This window comes from Schistocerca gregaria, chromosome 2, assembly GCF_023897955.1.
Source record: "Schistocerca gregaria isolate iqSchGreg1 chromosome 2, iqSchGreg1.2, whole genome shotgun sequence".
NCBI classification, from domain to species: Eukaryota; Metazoa; Arthropoda; class Insecta; order Orthoptera; family Acrididae; genus Schistocerca; species Schistocerca gregaria.
Window position 1 is genome coordinate 985,408,218 of NC_064921.1, and position 25,148 is coordinate 985,433,365.

General features: G+C 42.5%; 1 protein-coding gene across 3 annotated transcripts in view; it reads right to left on the minus strand.

The window, feature by feature from the left end:
* Window positions 1-25,148, minus strand: part of LOC126335468 (serpin B6-like) — a 99,664-nt gene that overhangs the window by 69,948 nt on the left and 4,568 nt on the right. For 2 of the 3 annotated variants that reach the window (XM_049998780.1, XM_049998782.1), the window contains exon 1: window positions 3,659-3,701. The exons of the other annotated variant lie outside the window; for it this stretch is intronic. The gene's annotated coding sequence lies outside the window, so the exon portion shown is untranslated. Of the gene's footprint in view, window positions 1-3,658; window positions 3,702-25,148 lie in introns of those variants that run through there. 3 annotated transcript variants of the gene reach the window in all.

A 25,148-nucleotide genomic window follows, 5' to 3' on the forward strand; every position in this document is an offset into this window, starting at 1 on the left:
ATCATTCGTTGTGGATGTATCTCATCTTCAACAGTCACACTCGGATTATCGTTACCCCAAATTCTGTACTCGTGTTTGTTGAAGTCTCCACTGAGAGGGAAGCGCCTCATGAGAAAATTATTCTTTTTGTGAAGTTCTCCTCTTGTAGAGCCAAACCAATTGAGCAAATCGATGTCTCTTTCCATGATCTGCAGGCTTCGTCTCTTGTGTAAGTTGAATGTGCATGCATTTTCAGACCTTTTTCAAGGATTTCATACAGTGAACTTGATGACAAGTTCAGTTGTTGAGCCATTCGGCCAACCGACTTTCTGGGGCTAACGGTCGGGCACGACAGCAATGTTTGATTTCGAACAAAACGCGGTCGTCCTGTTTTCTTACGGTTTGAAATAGAACTCGTGGTCTCAAACTTCCGGATCATCTTCCTGACTGACGACTCATCTGGAGCAGCATAACGTCCGAGTGTCACACTCGGTTCACGGACGGTTGCGGTAGGACATTCACTGTTTTTGTAGTCACTTATTATCCTTGGATAGGTTGCTCATCTGTCATCTGCTCCATAAAGAAAATAAACATGAAACAACAATGCTCACCACACAAAAGCCATCAGGTTACTAAAGAGAAGGGTTGCAGATAACAGAGACGGAAAAGCAACGGCTGCCAACCGTCATGTGACAAAATGGCGCAAAATTCAAATTCATCGTTACTTCCCAGGCACACGTTACTAACAAACTTTTCACAGTTAGTGGACCCACGGTATTACGAATATCAGTGTACGTTAAAACTGGTACGTAGTGCTATGCTCCGCTCATCACAAGAATAAACCAGACGTGAAGCAAAACTGTGTCCAGTACAGTCAAGTACGATCATAAGGATGCATTTTACACACTGTTACACACACATAGGATGAGCGATAATGCAGGACAACAGTAAAAAGAGACGAGCAGAGAAACAATAAAGCTTCAAATGTCATTTAATTTTTAAAGAGAATGAAATAATATCCGGAAAAATTTCAGTACTAACGCACGCTTCTTAGGTGAAAATACTGAAAGCATTAAATGCTCTCGTTCTCACCTAACATAGTATTCTAATTACAAACAAGGGTGATGAAAATTCCTAACTTAAAAATAGGGTAATTTTTCTGAACGGGCTAAGTGTGATGGAAAAGCACACTATAGAGACTTCACCGTATTTTTGAACACTGAAGCCACTGAAGGTATTGTTACAATTAGTTGTCTGGTAATCTCTTAGATCTTTGCTAACCCGAATCCGAGAAATACATCTCAGTTCTGGAACTATCGTCTGCTTCGTTGAAAACAAGTCGATGAACAACAGAATCCTCCAAGCCACCCAGGCGCCGCATTTCCTCCTCTTGTTTTATGATGGGCCGTTCTTACATCCCTCCAGCGTTCGGTAGTCACATGTGAAAAAGCTGCGTGCGTTAGTTCCAATACGTCTGGCTGCGTAAGTTTTGTCATTTTTCTCGACAATTCCCTTAACTTGTCTCCACATGAGTTCTGTTGCGTTCATATTGTAATGGTACAGTGGAAAAAGTAAAAATGCAGGATTTGTATGATGTAATCGATGCTGGGAAAACTAATGTTTTTCGTGTTTCTACGGCGCTTATCACTCTGGTTAACATGAGACTACATCTGTGGTGTAAAACAATGGACATAGTGCGTATAAACAGTATCTGATTTTCCATATTTGTCTAAAAAATGAAATTCTTATGTTTTCTTAATTTAAGTAATCTTTACTAACAATCTTTCATAAAATATCGATAATTAAGAATTTATATCTGAAATGAGAACAGGAATTTTGCTTGCACTATGTAATTAGAACCAAGAAGACGTGCTTTAGTCATAAAAAATGATAATGAATTTTACAATTATGAGATGTAGATATTTCTAACTGAACGAAAAAAATAATGCTTAAGTCGAGGTTTCAACCAGCGACTCAACAAACGCGCGCGATTATCAATCTATTACAGTAACAATTACGCTACACATCAATCGCGCGGGTATTCTCCGCTCAAATATAGAGCACGGAAGACTTCAAAGCAGACTTTTCCTGTAAATTTATGAAAAACATTAATAAAAACCTAATTGTCGGCACTTTTAACCGTGTTCCGCTCGCTTGTTTCAGTACGGAGCAGGAAGCAGCCTCAGCCATTTTCATACCGCGTATTAACAGCGCGACAGTCAGACAACAACATCTACATCTACATGACTACTCTGCAATTCACATTTAAGTGCTTGGCAGAGGGTTCATCGAACCACAATCATACTATTCTCTCTACTATTCCACTCCCGAACAGCGAGCGGGAAAAACGAACACCTAAACCTTTCTGTGCGAGCTCTGATTTCTTTGCTGTAGTGACTTCCATCCCAACTCGTGTATCATATCTGCCACACTCTCTCCCCTATAACGTGATAATACAAAACGAGCTGCCCTTTTTTGCACCCTTTCGATGTCCTTCGTCAATCCCACCTGGTAAGGATCCCACACCGCGCAGCAATATTCTAACAGAGGACGAACGAGTGTAGTGCAAGCTGTCTCTTTAGTGGACTTGTTGCATCTTCTAAGTGTCCTGCCAATGAAACGCAACCTTTGGCTCGCCTTCCCGACAATATTATCTATGTGGTCCTTCCAACTGAAGTTGTTCGTAATTTTAACACCCAGGTACTTAGTTGAATTGACAGCATTGAGGATGGTACTATTTATCGAGTAATCGAATTCCAACGGATTTCTTTTGGAACTCATGTGGATCATCTCACACTTTTCGTTATTAAGCGTCAACTGCCACTTGACACACCATACAGCAATCTTTTCTAAATCGCTTTGCAACTGATATTAGTCTTCGGATGACCTTACTAGACGGTAAATTACAGCGTCATCTGGGAACAACCTAAGAGAACTGCTCAGATTGTCACCCAGGTCATTTATATAGATCAGGAACAGCGGTACAGAGACTGTGACTGAACACTATTACTGACATAAAAACTACATAGCTAGAGCGTAAAGAAAAACTTTGATGGCTGTTAATATATTAGAATATCTTAAAGTTTCATTTATCATGACTTAGTAATAAAATAACTAATACGTAAGTGGGACCTACTTCCAAGAGCATAACAACACCAGCGTAGGCGTGCTAAGGCTTCTAATTCATCATTTGAGTTTGTGTTTGTTTTCTTCAGGTTTATTTTTAATATGAAGAGATTATAATGGCTTGCGTCGTTACAGACAATGTTCAGTTTTGTAAAATGTTACATTATGTTATTAAATACACACACCCACTTGAGTGTATTGCCTATTGTAAATTCTATTGCCCATAATATGTCGTCGATTTTTGAGATTAGCAAACAAAATAAAAAAAATTACGGAATTTATAGGGTACATATTACTCTACATGAAGCGTCATTCTAGATTTGTTACTCACTCTAGTAAACAAGATGCAGGAGTTAATGCTGGAGCAAGTTTTCTTTTAATCTGAACGTTCGCGTTAACTAGATACCAGGGTATTTATTTTATGCAGGTAAACTATTATTTTTTATGCAGGTAAACTTATAACGTTCCTATACAACACATCTGATTTCGTACATAGAGATAGTGAGCAATGGCGTGCTCTGTTCACTTGGTACCTTGTACCTGCACGACTTACCTCGGCTCTGCGCCGCCACGGATCAACTGCACTCGCCTACAACGCTGCGGCATTTTATAGCGTCAGAGACGTTTCCTCTTCTATTCCCGGAAGGGGCAGATCACGCCCTTCATGTGCAGAAGATATTTATTGTACGCATGCGTCACAACTGAGGCCTTGGAATCGGCGTCGTGGACCTTCCGACTATCGATTTTGCGAACCGTGACGTCAACGTAGTGTATCTGACAACAGTCGTGGCATTCCCTGCCATTTTAGGAATAAGAAAATCTCTTCACTTTTACCCTGGCTATGTACATAGTACAAATGAAAAAAAAAAATGATTCAAATGGCTCTGAGCATTATGGGATTTAACGTCTGAGGTTATCAGTCCCCAAGAACGTAGAACCACTTAAACCTAACTAACCTAAGGACATCACACACATCCATGCCCGACGCAGGATTCGAACCTGCGACCGTAGCAGTCGCGCGGTTCCGGACTGAAGTGCCTAGAACCACTCGGCCACACCGGCCGGCATATGGCTAAATCTGTGAACATTGGTTTCCTCCTTCTTCCCCCCCCCCCCCTTTTTTTTCTCAACCTACTTAATCACACTGAGGCACCATACCCGACCCTCCCACACCACCCTCGACCTTCCACTCCTTTTCTAACCCTTACTAGAGACATATTTCTGTTAACTCCAATCTGCACTTTACATTCGCCCACTATGCCCCCCTTTCACCCCCTCTTTCCGTACTCTGTTCTTGGATGTTTGGTCTTTTACACAAATTTTTAAATGCGGTTGTAATCATTAACGTATTTATAACCATTTATTTTATTTTACGAACCATGTATCAACATAATCTTGTCTAAGGTGGTTGTTTTCCTTTACGGTGTTTATAACTATTCATTTTTATATGGGACCATTGTAACACGCCCGAGAGTACGAACGGGTTAGGGGGTACCTTATACTGACTTCTCGTTTCCTGACCGTGCGCCGTGTCCACACCACATACCTGGTAATCCCGCGGCGGTCGTATTGTTCTGCTCCACAGCTGGCTGTTGGCTTGCCTGAAATTATCTATCGAAAAAATGCAAGCCGGTATAGGGGAGCCACTCAACGTTTAAACACTTCACTGTCCTATGTCTGGTATGGCCATCTATATTCTGAGAAGATATGGAAACCACAGGTTGCATTGTCTAAATCGTAAATGTTTATCCCAATTAACAGTCTTGATGATTAACAGTCCGAAATATAATTCAGACGAGCGTAGCGCAACCGACACGACGCGGGTGATTGTTGATGATGCGGAAGCCGAATGATCGAACGAAAGTTCTTACGCTCGTCACACATACAGATATCTGGCAATAGTCCTCCTTGTCACTAGTAATGATATAACACAGATCGTAAAGTTAATTTTTCCGTTCTCAGTTCTCACTTGTACGAGCGTGCGCGTAACGGTCGCGGCGCGGCTGATTGTTGATGCGGAACGCGATGATCGAACGCATGTTCTCACGCTCGCTACAAATCACTGGCACTTGACTGCACTCTTTTGTGGTAAATAGTACTACTGATCCACATTTGATCATTCTTGGAGACAGAACACGGCGCGGATGATGGATGCTATGCGATACGTAACGAGAGGATACATAAATACGTTATTAAAGCCACTGCTCATTTTCAATTACTTCTTGACTTTCCTCTGAACCATTTCCATATGTCATCACTTTACCGTAATGGCACTTGTAGCAATACTTCACCTGAATAATAACAATGCTTTTACATGCAGAGCTACACATTACACACTGTAAGTTTCGCGTCCCGTGCTCGACTCTGCGACGCGGCTGCCCGCAAAGATACTCCACAACTAAGTCAGCGATATGGCTATACGCTTACACCATATCTCAGATATTTAACGACCTCAGGTTGAACGTCTGTGTCTCTTAAATTACGATGATGTGTGTCGCGATGTTTACATGCACGCTAGAAAAAGGTTCTCCACGCCATATAATATAAACACTGACATATTGTACCAATTGCGGAGATAATGTAACCACCTCGGTAAATAAACAAATAAACAGTACCACTACCTGCTTCCCTGACATACCATAGATTACATGGTGCACACTGTGGTGTCTCTGTGACAACCATTTTACTTACGTTGGTTGGTGCTTAAACACAGTGAAACCAACTGTAAAGCTGGCATGTGTTCTTAAAATTTACATACATACACTCCTGGAAATTGAAATAAGAACACCGTGAATTCATTGTCCCAGGAAGGGGAAACTTTATTGACACATTCCTGGGGTCAGATACATCACATGATCACACTGACAGAACCACAGGCACATAGACACAGGCTACAGAGCATGCACAATGTCGGCACTAGTACAGTGTATATCCACCTTTCGCAGCAATGCAGGCTGCTATTCTCCCATGGAGACGATCGTAGAGATGCTGGATGTAGTCCTGTGGAACGGCTTGCCATGCCATTTCCACCTGGCGCCTCAGTTGGACCAGCGTTCGTGCTGGACGTGCAGACCGCGTGAGACGACGCTTCATCCAGTCCCAAACATGCTCAATGGGGGACAGATCCGGAGATCTTGCTGGTCAAGGTAGTTGACTTACACCTTCTAGAGCACGTTGGGTGGCACGGGATACATGCGGACGTGCATTGTCCTGTTGGAACAGCAAGTTCCCTTGCCGGTCTAGGAATGGTAGAACGATGGGTTCGATGACGGTTTGGATGTACCGTGCACTATTCAGTGTCCCCTCGACGATGACCAGAGGTGTACGGCCAGTGTAGGAGATCGCTCCCCACACCATGATGCCGGGTGTTGGCACTGTGTGCCTCGGTCGTATGCAGGCCTGATTGTGGCGCTCACCTGCACGGCGCCAAACACGCATACGACCATCATTGGCACCAAGGCAGAAGCGACTCTCATCGCTGAAGACGACACGTCTCCATTCGTCCCTCCATTCACGCCTGTCGCGACACCACTGGAGGCGGGCTGCACGATGTTGGGGCGTGAGCGGAAGACGGCCTAACGGTGTGCGGGACCGTAGCCCAGCTTCATGGAGACGGTTGCGAATGGTCCTCGCCGATACCCCAGGAGCAACAGTGTCCCTAATTTGCTGGGAAGTGGCTGTGCGGTCACCTAAGGCACTGTGTAGGATCCTACGGTCTTGGCGTGCATCCATGCGTCGCTGCGGTTCGGTCCCAGGTCGACGGGCACGTGCACCTTCCGCCGACCACTGGCGACAACATCAATGTACTGTGGAGACCTCACGCCCCACGTGTTGAGCAATTCGGCGGTACGTCCACCCGGCCTCCTGCATGCCCACTATACGCCCTCGCTCAAAGTCCGTCAACTGCACATACGGTTCACGTCCACGCTGTCGCGGCATGCTACCAGTGTTAAAGACTGGGATGAAGCTCCATCGCAGTCTTTAACACTGGTAGCATGCCGCGACAGCGTGGACGTGAACCGTATGTGCAGTTGACGGACTTTGAGCGAGGGCGTATAGTGGGCATGCGGGAGGCCGGGTGGACGTACCACCGAATTGCTCAACACGTGGGGCGTGAGGTCTCCACAGTACATCGATGTTGTCGCCAGTGGTCGGCGGAAGGTGCACGTGCCCGTCGACCTGGGACCGGACCGCAGCGACGCACGGATGCACGCCAAGACCGTAGGATCCTACGCAGTGCCGTAGGGGACCGCACCGCCACTTCCCAGTAAATTAGGGACACTGTTGCTCCTGGGGTATCGGCGAGGACCATTCGCCAACCGTCTCCATGAAACTGGGCTACGCTCCCGCACACCGTTAGGCGGTCTTCCACTCACGCCCCAACATCGTGCAGCCCGCCTCCAGTGGTGTCGCGACAGGCGTGAATGGAGGGACGAATGGAGACGTGTCGTCTTCAGCGATGAGTGTCGCTTCTGCCTTGGTGCCAATGATGGTCGTATGCGTGTTTGGCGTTGTGCAGGTGAGCGCCGCAATCAGGACTGCATACGACCGAGGCACACAGGACCAACACCCGGCATCATGGTGTGGGGAGCGATCTCCTACACTGGCCGTACACCTCTGGTGATCGTCGAGGGGTCACTGAATAGTGCACGGTATATCCAAACCGTCATCGAACCCATCGTTCTACCATTCCTAGACCGGCTAGGGAACTTGCTGTTCCAACAGGACAATGCACGTCCGCATGTATCCCGTGCCACCCAACGTGCTCTAGAAGGTGTAAGTCAACTACCCTGGCCAGCAAGATCTCCGGATCTGTCCCCCATTGAGCATGTTTGGGACTGGATGAAGCGTCGTCTCACGCGGTCTGCACGTCCAGCACGAACGCTGGTCCAACTGAGGCGCCAGGTGGAAATGGCATGGCAAGCCGTTCCACAGGACTACATCCAGCATCTCTACGATCGTCTCCATGGGAGAATAGCAGCCTGCATTGCTGCGAAAGGTGGATATACACTGTACTAGTGCCGACATTGTGCATGCTCTGTTGCCTGTGTCTATGTACCTGTGGTTCTGTCAGTGTGATCATGTGATGTATCTGACCCCAGGAATGTGTCAATAAAGTTTCCCCTTCCTGGGACAATGAATTCACGGTGTTCTTATTTCAATTTCCAGGAGTGTATTTTCTTTTTTAACCATCAGTATTTGATTTTTAATTAAAAATAGAAAACATTCCCAAATATTGTTTCTGTTTCTCACTATATATATTTTTTTCTTTTATTCGGTTGGCTGAAGAGCGCATAATTGTAAAGCTGACAGCGCACCCCCCGCCCATTGGGGGTGATGGGGATGAAATAACAACAAAGAAAAAAAATCACAAGTCAAATGAGTTTTAACATTTAAGTAAGAAAGTAAATCTTGTAATCTACACAATTATATTTTTGTCATAGTTTTCTGCTTTTTGCACTTTTTTGTGCATTCATTTATTCCAATCGCAACCCTTGAAGAGCGCCCAAGGCTGAAGTCTACATCGCGTTATAAAGCATACTGTACAGTCAAAAATGGCGGTTATATGGTTCAATAAGGTTTACGTGATTTTGGCTTCCAATGAAAGAGTTCAGGAATAGAGTAGTGTTTGTTGCGCCTTGTAGTTATCATCATCTTAAGGTTGAGTAATTATTAAACTACCTTTATGAAATTATCTGAAAATTGTTTCTTACCCTCTGTTGACAACATCATTTGCGTCGTGGCTCCATTATGCGTTGTGGTAAGACTTGTTGGTGAATACTTAGCGAGCCACCTCTAGAACAGAAATTACTTTCTATGGTTCTCTTCCTGCCACCTTCATGTTTTATACCAACGGTATTTGGTGAACGTCACAGTAATAAACAACAGTTTCATATGCACTGAATTCAATGTATAAGCTGTCTACACGTTAACATAGGCGTCCGCCACTTCATGCTAATATAAAGGTACTTTCCAGATACTTGTTAGCGCCTGAAATCCAGACTGTGATTTCATAATGTTTGGATCAGACCAGCCTCGTCAGGTAGTTAACTCACCAAAATGTTTTTATTGCTACAATAAGGTAACAGAGCTAGAGGAGAAGTCAGTCTTCGTTTGTTTCCACAAATATTTAATATCGGAAATATATTTTGACCACTAACATCAGTCCGATACATAGATAATAAGTCACTGGAGTTACCTAATCGACTGGAAATGGAAGAAATTTTACTCAAACGTTACTGACGCAAAACTAGGTCGATTGCCTCATGTCTCCTTTAGTGGTGGTGTTATCGTAGTTTTAAAAAATGTTGAGACCTGTTCGTAAAATTTGAGGCACGGAGTACAGGCTGACGAAACGGGGAGAAGACAGACCTGAATCGAAACCTCGCACAGAATTGAGGGCGTTTCAGAAAACAGGATACAGAACACTTAAAATGCGATAAAACATTCGAAACATTTCACACGACCCAACAGCTTAGGTTAACTGACCGTTGCGTCAAGAAGGGCATCATCGCACGAAGTTTTCAAAACAACAATTATCAAGTAATCAAAATAAGAGAAGGTGAACGCCGTACCACGGTAAAACGAAGAAAGATACGCTGTAAAATGCTTTTCTTCTTATACTTTTCCATGTATTCTCTTCTGCTATTACACGTTTCTACCATTCTCCGGAATGTTTATTAACGCCCATAAACCTGCCTTCCATTTGATCGTTTGGGATACGATGAGAGCTTGGGTTCAGAAACGGCCAATTTTTCCGAAAGTAAATAGGGCTGGCAGATTTCTAGTGAAGTGCAGTGCGTCAGCTACGGCAACCAGTAGTAGAGAGCCTCGTCAGTGTTTAAGGACGTCACGTGTATACATGACAGCACACACTGAACAAATTCAGAGACGCGCTATTAGGAATCCTAACAAGTCAGTAAAACCGTACGAAAATGCAACAGATATTCGCAGCTCTTTAACGGGAATCTTTCAAAGAAAAGGTTCTTCTCATAAAACTCTGGTGGGTTAGTTTTCAGAGCAGGTTTCTGAGGAAGACAATTCTGCTGTAACTGTCATTTCTGTTTCACGTAGGGATCGTGAGAAGAAGACAAAGATTTTGGAAACAACATGTTTTCAGAGGATGCTTGCGAATCAGAGTTCACTGAACCGCCACGCGATCGATAGTAATCTGATCGTTGTAAATTTCCTTTGCTACACCGAGATTCCTTCTTAGAAATTGTTAAATCACAATACGATAGTGTTTGCATTTCCAGAATGAGATTTTCACTCTGCACCGGAGTGTGCGCTGATATGAAACTTCCTGGCAGATTAAAACTGTGTGTACAGGAGCGAGATTCGAACTCGGGACCAACGCCTTTCGCGCGCAAGTGCTCTACTATCTGAGCTACCCAAGTACGACTCACGCCCCGTCCTCACAGCTTTATCTCTGCCAGTACCTCGTCTCCTACCTTCCAAACTTTACATAAGCCCTCCTGCGAACCTTGCAGCATTCATCCCGTAGTCGGGGTCATTCTTAAATTCTTTCCTCTCAGAACCAGAGTGAAAATCTCATTCTGGAAACATCCCCCAGGCTGTAGCTAAGCCATGTCTCTACAATGTCCTTTCTTTCAGGAGGGCTAGGTCTGCAAGGTTCGCAGGAGAGCTTCTGTAAAGTTTGGAAGGTAGGAGACGAGGTATTGGCAGAGGTAAAGCTGTGAGGACGGCGCATGAGTCGTGCTTGGGTAGCTCAGATGGTAGAGAACTTGCCCGCGAAAGGCACAGGTCCCGAGTTCGAGTCTCGGTCCGGCACACAATTTTAATCTGCCAGGAAGTTTCGTGTTTGCATTTAACTCTCGACTGGCAGGGTGAAAGCACGCCCTCGCCTCCAATTTCACTTTCTTCTTCTTCTTCTTCTTCTTCTTCTTGCGTTACGGCCTCTGTAGGACCACGGGTAGCCCCTTCGTTGGCTGCATTGTACTCTTCTTCTCCCAGAACCTCTTCATTCTTTCTCTCCTTCTCTCCCGCTCCTCTTCCGAGATCTTCAGTTTCCGTTTCTCCTGCCGGCTCCACTGGTGACACTCAAATCTTCTCCTGTATTCTTCTCTGTCATTGATCTCCGGCATATTGGTCGGTGTATATTTGTTCCTCCAATTTTCCTTTCCTTCGACCTTGATCCCCAATTCCAACCAGTCCTTCCGAAGTTCAACAACCCAAAAAATGGTTCAAATGGCTCTGAGCACTATGGGTCTTAACTTCTGAAGTCATCAGTCCCCTAGAATTTAGAACTACTTAAACCTAAATAACCTAAAGACATCACACACATCCATGCCCGAGGCAGGATTCGAACCTGCGACCGTAGCGGTCGAGCGGTTCCAGACTGTAGCCCCTAGAACCGCTCGGCCACTATAGCCGGCTCAACAACCCACTTGGTTCCTGTCTTTCCCCTTGTCCTCCCTGTTGTTTCCCACACTCTCTTCGTCATTCTGTCCATACTCATCCTAGCTACATGTCCAGCAAACCTCACCCTTTTGAGTCTGATTTCCCCGGTTATTGTTCTCATGCTCTAGTACAATTATTCCCTAGGTCTTCGCATCCACCTCTCTCCACCTCTTTTGGGATCTAGTATTTGTCTCTCTTCTTCCTCTGCTTGTTCTGCCCAATTTTTTCCTAGTGTCATCGTCTCAGCAGGAAATAATACTGCATTCCTCACCGTTGCCTTGTAATGGCGTAGCTTTGCCTCTGTGGATATCTTCTTTTATTGTATATGTCTCTCGTCATGCAGAAGGCTGACCTCATCTTCTTTATCCTCTGTGTTATTCCCTCCTTGCTCCTGTTCCTTCCTGTTATAAATTCTCCCAGATATTTAAATTTGTCCACCATTTGGACAGTGCCTTCCGGTGTTTCCCAGTCTGCAGTCGTATTTGATGTCTTTGTCTTGTTATAGGCGATCCTTAGTCCCACCTCTCTGGCTACCTTACTTAAGTTGGCAAGTTGTGTCTTTGCGTCTTCTTCCTTCTCACTTACTATTGCTATGTCATCTGCAAATGCTAGGCAGTCCACTTGAGCCCTGTTGTCCTCTTTGTCCCCCACATGGGTCTTTGGTATTCCCATTTCCTCGTTTATTGCTCTCCACTGCCTGATCACTTCGTCCAGTACTATACTGAACAACAATGGTGACAATCCATCTCCCTGTTTAACACCAGTCTTGATCTCAAATTCTTCTGACAGTGCTCCTCTGAATTTGACCCTTGCTTTTGTCTTCAGAATGAGATTTTCACTCTGCAGCGGAGTGTGCGCTGATATGAAACTTCCTGGCAGATTAAAACTGTGTGCCCGACCGAGACTCGAACTCGGGACCTCTGCCTTTCGCGGGCAAGTGCTCTACCATCTGAGCTACCGAAGCACGACTCACGCCCGGTACTCACAGCTTTACTTCTTGCTTTTGTGTCTGTCAGAATTTCTTTTATGAATTCTTGTGAAGTTCCAACTTGTGTAGTTTCACTTTGCGACTATTAGCAAACTGTACGTCCCAGGTATACGTTAATAATAATACAAACATTCATCGTGTAGTCTAAGGTCATTCTTAAATTCTTTCCTCCCATAAGCAATGTCTGCTCCAACGTGTCACTTCCAGTGGTACGAAAGAATTTATGGCTCCGCAAAGTTTCCCCCTTCATTTTCCCCCAGCGTTCTAATAATGGAACTAAAAAATGGCTCTGAGCACTATGGGACTCAACTGCTGTGGTCATCAGTCCCCTAGAACTTAGAACTACTTAAACCTAACTAACCTAAGGACAACACACACATCCATGCCCGAGGCAGGATTCGAACCTGCGACCGTAGCAGTCGCACGGTTCCGGACTGCGCGCCTAGAACCGCGAGACCACCGCGGCCGGCTAATAATGGAACTATATGGGCGAAGTTAGTACAGCAGTTCCTCTTATTTTGGTGACAAATGCATAATGCCAATAGGCAAAGTAGTAGCCAAAGGGAGGAAGGGTGGGAGGGGGGGGGGGGCTAGGTACTGGAGAGGGGTGTTTGTCCGGAGAGGTTCGGACCCACCCTATCTCCCAAATAAAAATACAACTACCTAGTTGCCCCGTAGTGAAACTGAAAGATATTTTGATTTTCAGTCATAAGGCGAAGACGGGATACGCTCTACCGATAGTCAAGTATCCCATCAATCAGCTTTGTTCTTACAGTTCCCTGTAAGGTAATATGTGCTGGCGTTTATTGTTTCTGTGCTGTGTGCTGTTGAAATAGGTTCTAATTATCAATAAGTTGGCAACAGTTAAGAGAAAAAAAACGATTTTCGTTCGTCCACCGACGTTACGGTAAGTTCAAAATATGTACGTACTACAGTAATAGCCTAATTACCTATCTAGAGCTGCTTAAAGTTGACATTGGAGCCTTTATTTGAAGACTGATAGAACTTACGGGTTGCAATATTTCAGTATTTCACGAGGGAGCGTAGCAGTAAACATTACCAAAAATAAGATTAAGTTAAAATCAGTGCATCAGAACAAACTTGGATTTGCCTGTGTTGCCCAAAAATCGTGCCGATCAACAAAACGCCCAGGCGGCGATGGCTGCACATCTTTTTAAAAAATTTCTTAAAATTCGATCGTTACTAGCTCAAATGTGGTCACGTGGGTCGTATTCAGCTATGGAATCCAGTTCCCAAACGGAACGATGGGGAGGCGTTTGAGGAGAGCGAATAGGATACTGTATATGATTACAGCACATTCTTTAGTTCGTTCGATTCTAAAAGATTTTTGCAGCGGGCTGCTTGAATTCGTCCGCGCCGACTGCGTCCTGTACATTCCCCTCCTTTCGTCCAAAATCTATTTATCCTCTTGTAATACTATAACGACTGAAGCTAGGAATTCCATTCATAATTAATTCTTAAAAACATGCAAGCATTTATGCACAGATGACCAAACATGCAGAGTTAAAGGAAATACATGCGCTATCAGAATTACATCTTTTGTTGTGATGCGTTTTATTTCATTCCAAAACTGTGTACAACAACCAATTTCTTCAAATTAACCACCGACCGGGATAGCTTTCAGCATTGAGGCGTTGAGTTGAGACGAACCCGGAAATTCGACAGGTGAGATGAACTGTGGGTGAAGCCCAATCGACAGGGTCTTACATGCATTGAGCGAAAATAATAGTGCATTGAGAATGTCTAGCTTCTAGCCGAAATCTGGGTCTGCATATTAAAATTTAAGAAGGACGATAGACTGCTGCAATCTATAATTTACAAGTCAATATAACAGTCGCTGAGTGCAACTGCTTCCCGAATGGAAGGTAACCTTACAGGTGAGGTGGTTCGAATCCATCTGCCGACAACCTCGAAAATGATTTTCTGTGGTTTCTTTTCCATTTTGAATTTAGCCAATAGTTGGAGGGCCTGCCCATAATGTCCCAAAAGTTCTAAGTTGGCGAGAGATCCGGCGAACTTACTGGCCAAGGTAGGGTTTGACAAGCATCCAGACGAGCAATAGAAACTCCTCGCTGGTTGTCATTCACGGCACACTTACAGCACAGCGGTACTGCGATGATATTCTACGCCACGTTTTGTTTCCCTCCATGGTAAGCCATCCTGGACTTACATCCCAGTAAGACAGTGCCCGCCCACGCTCGGCTATAGTTTCTACTGTTCGCTTCGTGCTCGCCGAACCCTACCTTGGACAGGAAGGTCGCCCAATCTTTTACCAATTGAGAAAATTTGGAGCATAGTGGGCAGGGTCCTATAACCAGCTCGGGATTTTGACGATCTAACGTGCCAAATAGAATTTGGCACGCATCCCTCAGGAAGACATCCAACATCTCGGTCAATGCCAACCCGCATAACTGCTAACATAAGGGCCATAGGTGGACCAAAGCGTTATTGACTTTTTCAGTTTCTGAAGCTCTTTATCTTGAAAAAATCATTCAATTTTTTGTGGAATTGTAGTCACAGTTTGTCCATACATGTACACATCACAACTACCGATTTCCGCCCAAATCGGATAATTCCTTCTCATTGTTATATACGTAGATGTATTTATAAAGTGGTTAGCTCAAGTTTATAGTTTGCCTGTTGCTATCATGCAAAGGCATGCACACAACGATTTGTGGGAGTGAACTGTGTATTAAATATTTCTTTAATCCATTCAAAAATGTCCAAGATAGTTATATTTACTCACAATCTTTTATTTCGTACTTTTTATTCTTTTTTAGATGTTGTATTGTTATCTTCAAGTTATAATGATGTTCAGTTGTCGAAACAATGATACAAAAATGAGTTTTTCGTTGCTTTCGTAGCAGAACTTACCTTGATTTGGGGAATAGTTAGGTATTTATCGGGCAGACTGTATTTAATTTTAATGTTTCTTCCCTAAGATTTCAACTATGTGCCGTAGTTCAGATATTTACAGTGGAAGGCGGCTATGTATCTGTACCTGTGCATAAAAACGTCTCACTTGCGGAACGGACAATTATCACGTCTTCGCGTTTAACTACTTTGAGATATATTATTCGTAATATTCTTGGGACAGTGACTGCAACCGTCACAACCTTAATGTATTTGTAAATAGAGGTAATATATGTGACAATGTAAGTCTTACATCGTAGAGGGCTTTCTTAACATCGAAGACAGTTTTTTAATTAGTTTGGCTATAGAGTGAGGTTATGATATTGCTAAATACATAAATATTTAATCGTGGATTTGGGTATGAAATAAACAAATTTATTTTCAGAATAAATGAAAAATACCAGCCTTTTTAAGGTCCTCTTTAACGAATGGGGGCCGTATTTGACTTCTTTGCAATACGTAATCAGTCACCTGATGAAGTTAGTTAAGGCTTCTATCAGCGTTTTTGCAGAAGATGCAGTTATCTATAATCTACATCTGAAAAAAGCTGCGCAGATATGGTCTGATCGTGATAAAGTTTCAAACGATGCAAAGACTGAACTTCGTTTTAAATGCTCGGAAATTTAAAACTGTGCACTTCGCAACATGCAGGAAAGTATTACCCAACGACTGCAGTGTGCATGAGTCACAGTTGAAACCATCCAACTCCTAGAAGTTTTAGCAGTTTGTAGGAAAATAAAATGGAATGAACACATAGGCTCAGTCTAGGTTAGGCAATGTAAGAGCGTTTCATTGGCAGGATACTGGAAAGAAATGTAGTCTATAAGGGATGTAGCTCATAAGTCATCCAATGTCAGAATACTGGTGAACTGCATATGATACTGAACTTAGACAGAGAATGTAAACACAAATGATCACAGGCACGTTAGACTCATAGGCGTGAGTCATGTAAAAACCTGAACTGGTAGATGCTAAATTGCTAATACTGGTGAACTGCATATGAGCCATGCCAAATAGGACTAACGTGGGATACTGAACTTAGACAGAGAATGTAAACACAAATGATCACAGGCACGTTAGACTCATAGGCGTGAGTCATGTAAAAACCTGAACTGGTAGATGCTAAATTGCTAATACTGTGGCTTTAAAGGTAACAGTAGTAGATTTACAGCTATTTAATTTAGTATAGTAGCTGAGGTTTTTCAGGAGACTTAAAGATAATTTTACTATGGTGAATTTCAGCTGAATAAGCACAAATAATTTATTGCGGGTAAACTATTTTAAACAATTGATGCAGTTCTTCAAAGTAGTAGTTTTAGTGCAACCCAAGGTGATTATTAAATTTCCTTCCCATGTATTTTGGCTGTTTGATGTACTTTGATAACTTGTTTCCTTAATGTTTTCCTGCTGTGCACACATATTTAACACATATTTAACGAAATGTTACCCCTTGCACAATCGTTTCTAACAGTGACGATAGGTTTAACGAACCTTCCATTTTCTTCATTTTTCAGGAGTTATAGCTGATTTGTATCTTATGGTTTAATACCACCTGCCACAACTCCCTCTTGTGTAACAAACTCTTAATTTCAGAGTAATACATAAATCGCCATCGATTTTTGCTATATTACGCTCTGTCTTTCCCTTCAGTTTTTGGCATCTACAACTCCTTCTAGCACTACGGAAGCTATTAACTGACGTCGAAACAAGTCCTATGGTCACGTCCATCCTTCTAATAAGTATTCTGCAGATTTTGCGAACAGCCTTCTCATTTTTAAGTGCGCTTAATTTCCGCCGTCCTTGTGCAATACCATATTTCAAATGTTCTAATTTTCTTCTTTTTCGGTTTTCCCATCGGCCATAATTCATTTCCACAGAATGCTGAGCTCCAGGGCTTCATTCTCAGAAATTTAGTCTTGAAATTAAGTCTTATATTTGGTAGTAGTTGCCTTTTCTAAACGAAGATTCCCTGTGCTAGTGACATCCGTATATTCTCCTTCTCGTTGCTTCGTTCGTCAAGCGTATCTTGCTTTTTAAAAAAATAGAATTACCAACTTTGTCTACTAAGTGGTCTCTAGTTTTGATATTAAGTTTATCACTCATCTCATATCTAGTATTCCTTTTTCTTCATTCTTTCTTTGTTTACTCACAGTTCCTATCTTGTGCACATTAGACACACTATTGCATTTAACATGTCCTGTAACAATTATCTACTTTGACTGGCAATAGCATTGTCATCAGTAAATTTTAACACTAATATTCTTCCACCAGAAATTTTAACGCTGCCATCAGTTCCGTTTTTTGCTTCTTAGATGTACAGTGTTAATCCGTGTACTTCAGTCTTTGAGTTCTATCTTACTGTTGATTCTTGTTTCACCCACATTTTCCTATAGCTTATACCTCTTCCACGGATTATTTTAAAAAAATCACCTTCTGAGCATGAGCTGGTAAGCAGACTATGCGATAATCCTCAATTTACTTGCATTTAATATCTTCATGTTTGTATTGATGATTCTTGAAGAAATCTGGTGGTCTCTCGAATCTAAAACAATTTTCACATTAGGATAAATAAGCATTTGGTTACCTAGTGCACTCGTGGTGTAGGGGTTGCGTCTTTCATTTCTAATCAAAACTTCTTCGGTCCTGGGTGCGAATCCCGCCGCTGCTTAAATTTTGATTAATAATCTTCATTGGTAGCCGAAGACTTCTGCATAAGAAGTCACCCTCATTCTGTCGACGCTCTTCCCAAAGAAGGCGGAGTAGCGGACACAGGTTCGGGGCACTGTCTTGTCCTAAGGGTGGGAAACTGCCCCTAAAGGCAGAAGAGTCAACAAAGATCAACGGCATGAGGATGCAGAAGGCAAAGGAAGCCACTGCATTAGAGACAAGTAACGTGCATCCACAGGACATGCGAAGAAGTGTTGTGACGACCTATCCATTGGCAAAAGATTCCGGAATAGTCCCCCATTTGGATCTCTGGGAGGGGACCGCCAAGGGGGAAGTTACCATAAGAAAAAAATTTAATAATCAACGAAAGGATAGCTTTCTACGAGTCGGGGCGTGAAATGTCAGAAGTTTGAACGTGGTAGGGAAACCAGAAAATCTGAAAATAGAAATGCAAAGTCTCGATCTAGATACAGTACGGGTCAGTGAAGTAAGTGAAGTGGAAAATAGACATGGATTTCTGGTCAAATGAGTGTGGGGTAATATTAACAGCAGCAGAAAATGGTATAACAGGAAAAGGATTCGTTACAAATAGGAAGGCAGGGCAGAGAATGATTTCCTGTGAACAGTTCAGTGACAGGGTCGTTCTTATCAGAAATGGTTCAAATGGGTCTAAGCACTAAGGGGATTTAACATCAGACGTCATCAGTCCTCTAGACTTAGAACTACTTAAACCTAACTAACCTAAGGACATCACACACATCCATGCCCAAGGCAGGATTCGAACCTGCGACCGTAGCGGCGGCGCGGTTCCGGACTGAAGCGCCTAGAACCGCTCGGCCACAGCGGCTGGCTGTTCTGATCAGAATCGACAGCAAATCAACTCCGACAACCATAATACAGGTATACTTGCCGACGTCGCAAGCTGAAGATGAAGAGATAGATAAAGTATATGAGGATACAGTATGTAAAGGGGGATGAAAATCTTATAGTCATGGGGGACTGGAATGGAGTTGTAGGGGAAGGAATAGAAGAAAAGGTTACAGGAGAATATGGGCTTGGGACAAGAAATGAGAGAGGAGAAAGATTAACTGAGTTCTGTAACACGTTTCAGCTCGTAATAGCGAATACTCTGTTCAAGAATCACAAGAGGAGGAGATATACTTGTAAAAGGTCAGGTGGTAAGGGAAGATTTGAATTATATTACATAGAGATTCCTAAATCAGATACTGGATTGTAAGGCGTACCCAGATCACAATATAGTAGTGATGAAGAGTAGGATGAAGTTTAAGACATTAGTCAGGAAGAATCAATACGCAAAGAAGTGGGTTACAGAAATACTATGGAATGACGAGATACGCTTGAAGTTCTCTAAAGCTTTGGATACAGCAATAAGGAATAGCTCAGTGGACAGTACAATTCAAGAATAATGGGCATCTTAAAAAAGTGCCATCGCAGAAGTTAGGAAGGAAAACATAGGTACAATGAAGATCACTGCGAAAAAACCATGGGTAATAGAAGAAAACCTTGAGTTGATTGATGAAAGGAGGATGTACAAAAATGTTCCTGGAAACTCAGGAATACAAGTCGCTGAGGAATGAAATAAATAGGAAGTGCACAGAAGCTAAGACGAAATGGCTGCAGGAAAAATGTAAAGACATCGCAAAAGAAATGACTGTCAGAAGGATAGACTCAGCATACAGCAAAGTCGAAACAACCTTCGGTGACATTAAGAGCAGGGGTGGTAACATTATGAGTGCAATGGGAATTCCACTGTTAAATGCAGAGGAGGAAGCGGATAGGTGAAAATAATACATTGAAAACCAATATGAGGGAGAAGATTTGTCTGGTGTGATAGAAGAAGCAGGAGTCGATTTAGAAGATCTAGGGGATCCAGTACTAGAATTAGAATTTAAAAGAGCTTTAGAGTACTTAAGATCAAATAAGGTAGAAGGGATAGATAAATTTCTAAAAACATTGGGGGAAGTGGCAACAAAACGACTATTCGCGTTGGTGTGTAGACTATATAAGTCTGGCGACATACCATCAGACTTTCGGAAAAGCATCATCCACACAACTCCAAAGACGGCAAGAGCTGACAAGTGCGAGAGTTGTAGCACAATCAGCTTAATAGCTCATGCATCTAAGTCGCTTACAAGAATAATATACAGAAGAATGGAAAAGAAAATTGAGAATGCGCTAGGTGACGATCAGTTTGGCTTTAGGAAAAGTAAAGGCACGAGAGAGGCAATTCTGACGTTACGGCTAATAATGGAAGCAAGGCTAAAGAAAAATCAAGACACGTTCATAGGATTTATCGACCTGGAAAAAGCGTTCAACAATGTAATATGGTGCAAGGTGTTCGAAATTCTGAAAAAAAGTAGGGGTAAGCTATAGGGAGGGACGGGTCATATACAATATGCACAACAACCAAGAGGGAATAGTAAGAATGTACTACCAAGAACGAAGTGTTCGTATTAAAAAAGGTGTAAGACAAGGATGTAGCCTTTCGCCTGTACTCGTCAACCTGTACATCGAGAAAGCATTGATGGAAATAAAAGAAACGTTCAGGAGTGGAATTAAAATGCAAGGTGAAAGGATATCCATGATACGATTCCAAGATGAGGAGAACACGCCTTTGTTCAGTCGGACATGTTTTCTTATTTAAGTGAACGAACCATTCGGTGAGCAAATTATTTTGAACCCATCCTGAAGGATGCATCAGGTGCAGACTCTCATTAGAGCTTGGGACATGTTGGTTCTATGGAAAATTATCGTTGGCGGGACATGACGTCCTGAAGCGCTCATATACGCGATAAGTGTGATTGTAGTCTCTCTTTCTGCAGATGTTAGAGCTACATTTTGTTTCTGCCCCTTCATCCCTATCACTTTTGGAATTTTGCTTTGGACAATGGACAGGCCTGTCTCGTCCATGTTATACACTCGGTTTGCTGAATGTGAGCGTTGAAGGCGTCTGCCAATAAATCACAGAAAACCATCAGATTCTCTTTATAGGAGCCTAACCCTCTGGCATATGAAGTGCCACAAGGTTAGCGAACTGACAGCTGATCCTTATCTCTTCTCCTCCTTTGAAAGTGGTTGTCAAACTATTTCTCTGAGCAAGGTGAAATGCCATTCTTTTCAGATCCGCCAAAGCGCACCCAAAGAATTTTTGCTCCATCTCAAGGAGATAAGAAACTAGCTGTTTTTCGAGGTCTGCATTTAAAATCGGTTTCCTTCCGAGGGACTTTACCAAGTATAAGAAATCTCTGTAAAGTGGTACCAGGCACTCTAAATGTTCTTGCACCATCTTTCATAGAAACCTCCTTTGCTTTCACAACTTCTATGACATGTACCATCTGAGATTTATCCCACTGATGCGCTTATTTATTCTCAGGATTCTGCAAGGACGAACAAGAGCACTTGTGTATATTATCGCAATTTGAAAATTCTATTTGTTTGTTGCTGTGTGAATTGTATATATGAACTTCAAACAAAATTCGACTAGACATATCTCCATAAAATTATTTAAATGTTGTACATAGTTTAAGAGAAGAGATGGTGTAAATATGGGCCCTTCTTAAATAGAGGCCCATTTTTACATCAACCCAATGGGACCATATTTACACTGACCAGTCTTAAGCAACATGGCCACTATCACGTCTAACCAAAAAAAAAAAAATTAACTTAAAACGTGCTTCTAGAAGTAGCTTAGGATTCCATTATTCCTGATATCACTGAGAAATTATTTTAAATTAATCAGAAGGATATAAAAAGAAAACGATTTCACATACCTGCCAAACGTTTGTAGGCCTGAACAAACACCAATTCACACAATAACCGACGCTGTAACTACACTGCATGATACAATGCTTCCAACTATTCGCTGCTACTGTCTCTCAAAAACAGGCACTGTTTTCAGTTATGGTCACCAGACTGCAGCACTTTCCATATCCTCTTCGTGAGGGGTGTTCATAATTACATTTGTGACCATTTTTAGACCTTTTCCTCTAAATTTCACATCACAGCAGACATTGCAGCGTTTTACCTCTCTAGTTGCTGAGTGCTTGGAAGTAAAAATATATTATAAATATGTCGTATTAGAGCAAAATTTCAATTTAATGCTGGTACAATGTTACGTCGTCATTCAGGATAACATTTCACTACTTTTAAAAAACAAAGAATTTTTCCTATGTCTAATGCTCTGCTTAAATATAGATCCCGCCAGAAGAAAATCAGGTGTTAATAAGAACTAAAAGCAAGCAGTAATAATTAAGTACTGCAAGTTTACTTTGAAATGTCAAAATATTTGTATCGACCTGGCATTTTCAACTTAAATCAATGTCGCCAGAAGATCTATTCAGAGCCAACATAACTGAAGGATAACCACGAGCTCAAGAGCTTGTAAGAAGCTGGAGAGACAGCTGAAATACTAACTAGAAACCACAAAGGAACTCTTAGCACAAAATAACTCAAGTAGGTGGAGCAGCAGCAGTTTGAAACAAAAGCGGTAAGTGGTACAAAGATACTCTGATGGGCTGTACATTGATGACTACGGCATGACTTAAGCAGAAACGCAGCTGTACAAAGAAATAAATTTACAGCTCTCGTCCTGAAACATCTCTTTCAATGCGTCACGAAAATAAAACAGAAAAAAGGAAAAAGAAAGCGCAGGAAAAGGGTAAAAAAGAATCAAATCGTTCCTTAGCCTTATCTCATGCTAGAAGTCGGAATGGGCCAAAAGACAGAGCTTGGAATACATTCAGCAAATAATTGAGGATGTAGGTTGCAAGAGCTACTCTGAAATAAAGAGATTGGCACAGAAGAGAAATTCGTGACGGACCACACCAAATCAGTCAGAAGACTGATGACCAAAAAAAATGTTATGTTCACAGCTTCCTTATATGTTGATTCTCTCCCCTTATTCTTCTTGAACAGTGTATTTGCTGTTACCAGCAGACATTTTGTTATACGAGGGTCAGTCAAAAAGTAATGCCTCCTATTTTTTTTCTACGTTTAATTGTCAGGAAATTTAAATGCAATTACATAGGTTGAAAACCACAACATTGAGGATCATTTTGTCATTTTTCAATGTAATCTCCGCCCATCTCTACAGTTTTGGTCCATCTTTGAACAAGGGCATGTATCCCAGCACGGTAAAAATCACTGCTCTGCTTCCTAAGCCATTGACGCACGGATGTTTTGACGGCCTCCTCATCTTCAAAATGAATCCCACGATGAGCTTCTTTTAGTGGCCCAAACAGATGGAAGTCTGATGGTGCCAGGTCAGGCCTGTATGGGGGATGAGGCAAAACTTCCCATCCAATTTTGACAATCTCGTCAGAGGTGTGACGACTGGTGTGTGGTCTTGCATTGTCATGCAAAAGAAGAACATCTGCCATTGATTTTGTTGGGCGAACTCGCTGAAGACGTGCTTTAAGTTTTTTGAGGGTTGTGACGTATTGAACAGAATTTATTGTGCATCCCTGCTCCAAAAAATCAACCAGAATCACACCCTCTGTATCCCAGAAAACTGTTGCCATAACTTTCCCTGCCGATTGCACAGTTTTGAATTTTTTCTTCCTCGGCGAGCTTGTGTGACGCCACTCCATTGACTGCCTCTTTGATTCGGGTTCAAAAAAATGCACCCATGTTTCGTCCCCAGTCACAATTTTTTTCAGAAACTCATCTCCCTCCAAACGGAAGCGCTGCAAGTGTTGGGAGGCTATTGTTTTCCTTGCCTCTTTATTCTGATCGGTTAACATTCTTGGAACCCACCGTGCACAAACTTTTGAGTACCCCAATTGTTTAATAATCGTGATCACACTGTCTTTACTAAGAGAAATAATGCGACACACTTCATCTGCAGTCACCCGACGGTCACCACGAATGATGTCATCAACCTGCTGAATGTTGTGTGGAGTCACTGCACTCACCGGCCTGCCGCTCCGCTTTTCGTCAGTCAACGGTGTTTGCCCTTCAGCTTCCTTACAACGACGAACCCATCGTCTAACAGTGCTGACATCCACTGTCACAACACCATACACCTTCTTCAGTCTTTCATGAATGCGTATGGGCGTTTCACCTTCTGCATTCAAGAATTCAATCACACAACGCTGTCTCAAACGAACATCGATGTCGGCCATCTTACAAACTTCTGCTGTGCTGCCACCTGTTGACACAGAAAGTTACTACTGCAGTGGATTGCAGAAGAAGGTTTGAGGAATGGCGCCAAATTCAAATTTTTCCCTTAACTTAATTTTTTTAAGTAGAAAAAAAATGGGAGGCATTACTTTTTGACCGACCCTCATACATTGATTCTGCCCGACGATTCTCCTCTCTTGTTCTTCTTAAACATTGTAGTTGCTATTACCAGCAAATATTTTCGTTAACATAGGACCTCCAGGGCCAGAGTCCCTAGACCAGCACGGTTGCAGCTTGCTGTAGCGATGTGCAAATCTCTAATAAGGTTTATTGTAGACTGATCGTATCCTGTGGTGTTCGCCTACACATTATCCTTTATTGGCCAATCTAAAAAAAATGTTTATATGTTATGGCTAATAGGTTTTGTAGTTCGCAAAATGTGCAAGTCCAGATGTATATTTAGTAATGCAATTAGCTTCATAAGCTTAAAATATTTTCTGGAACGACGCAAGCCGCCAGTAGCACGTAATAGTTTCATATTCGTAATGCACAGCAATCCATCCGTTAACAAAAATAAAACTATAAAATAAATTATTAAATTAAAGATAGAAAATGGAAAAAATTGAGTTGGACTCCCGCTCTGAGGATTCTGCACAAACTTAATTATGTTTGTAGATACCTTGTCTATAGGTTCTGATGAGAGAGTTTTCGAGTTTCAGAATATGTGACATAAATGACCGAATATTTTTATTGTACAGAAACAGAGTCTTAAATTTCTACACCAGCAAGGTACCTTGGACCTTATTCGACATGAATTTCAGCTTCATGCCTTTACCTCTTCATGCGCAAAAATGGTCTTTTCAATCGGACAGACAGACGGCCAACCAAGTGG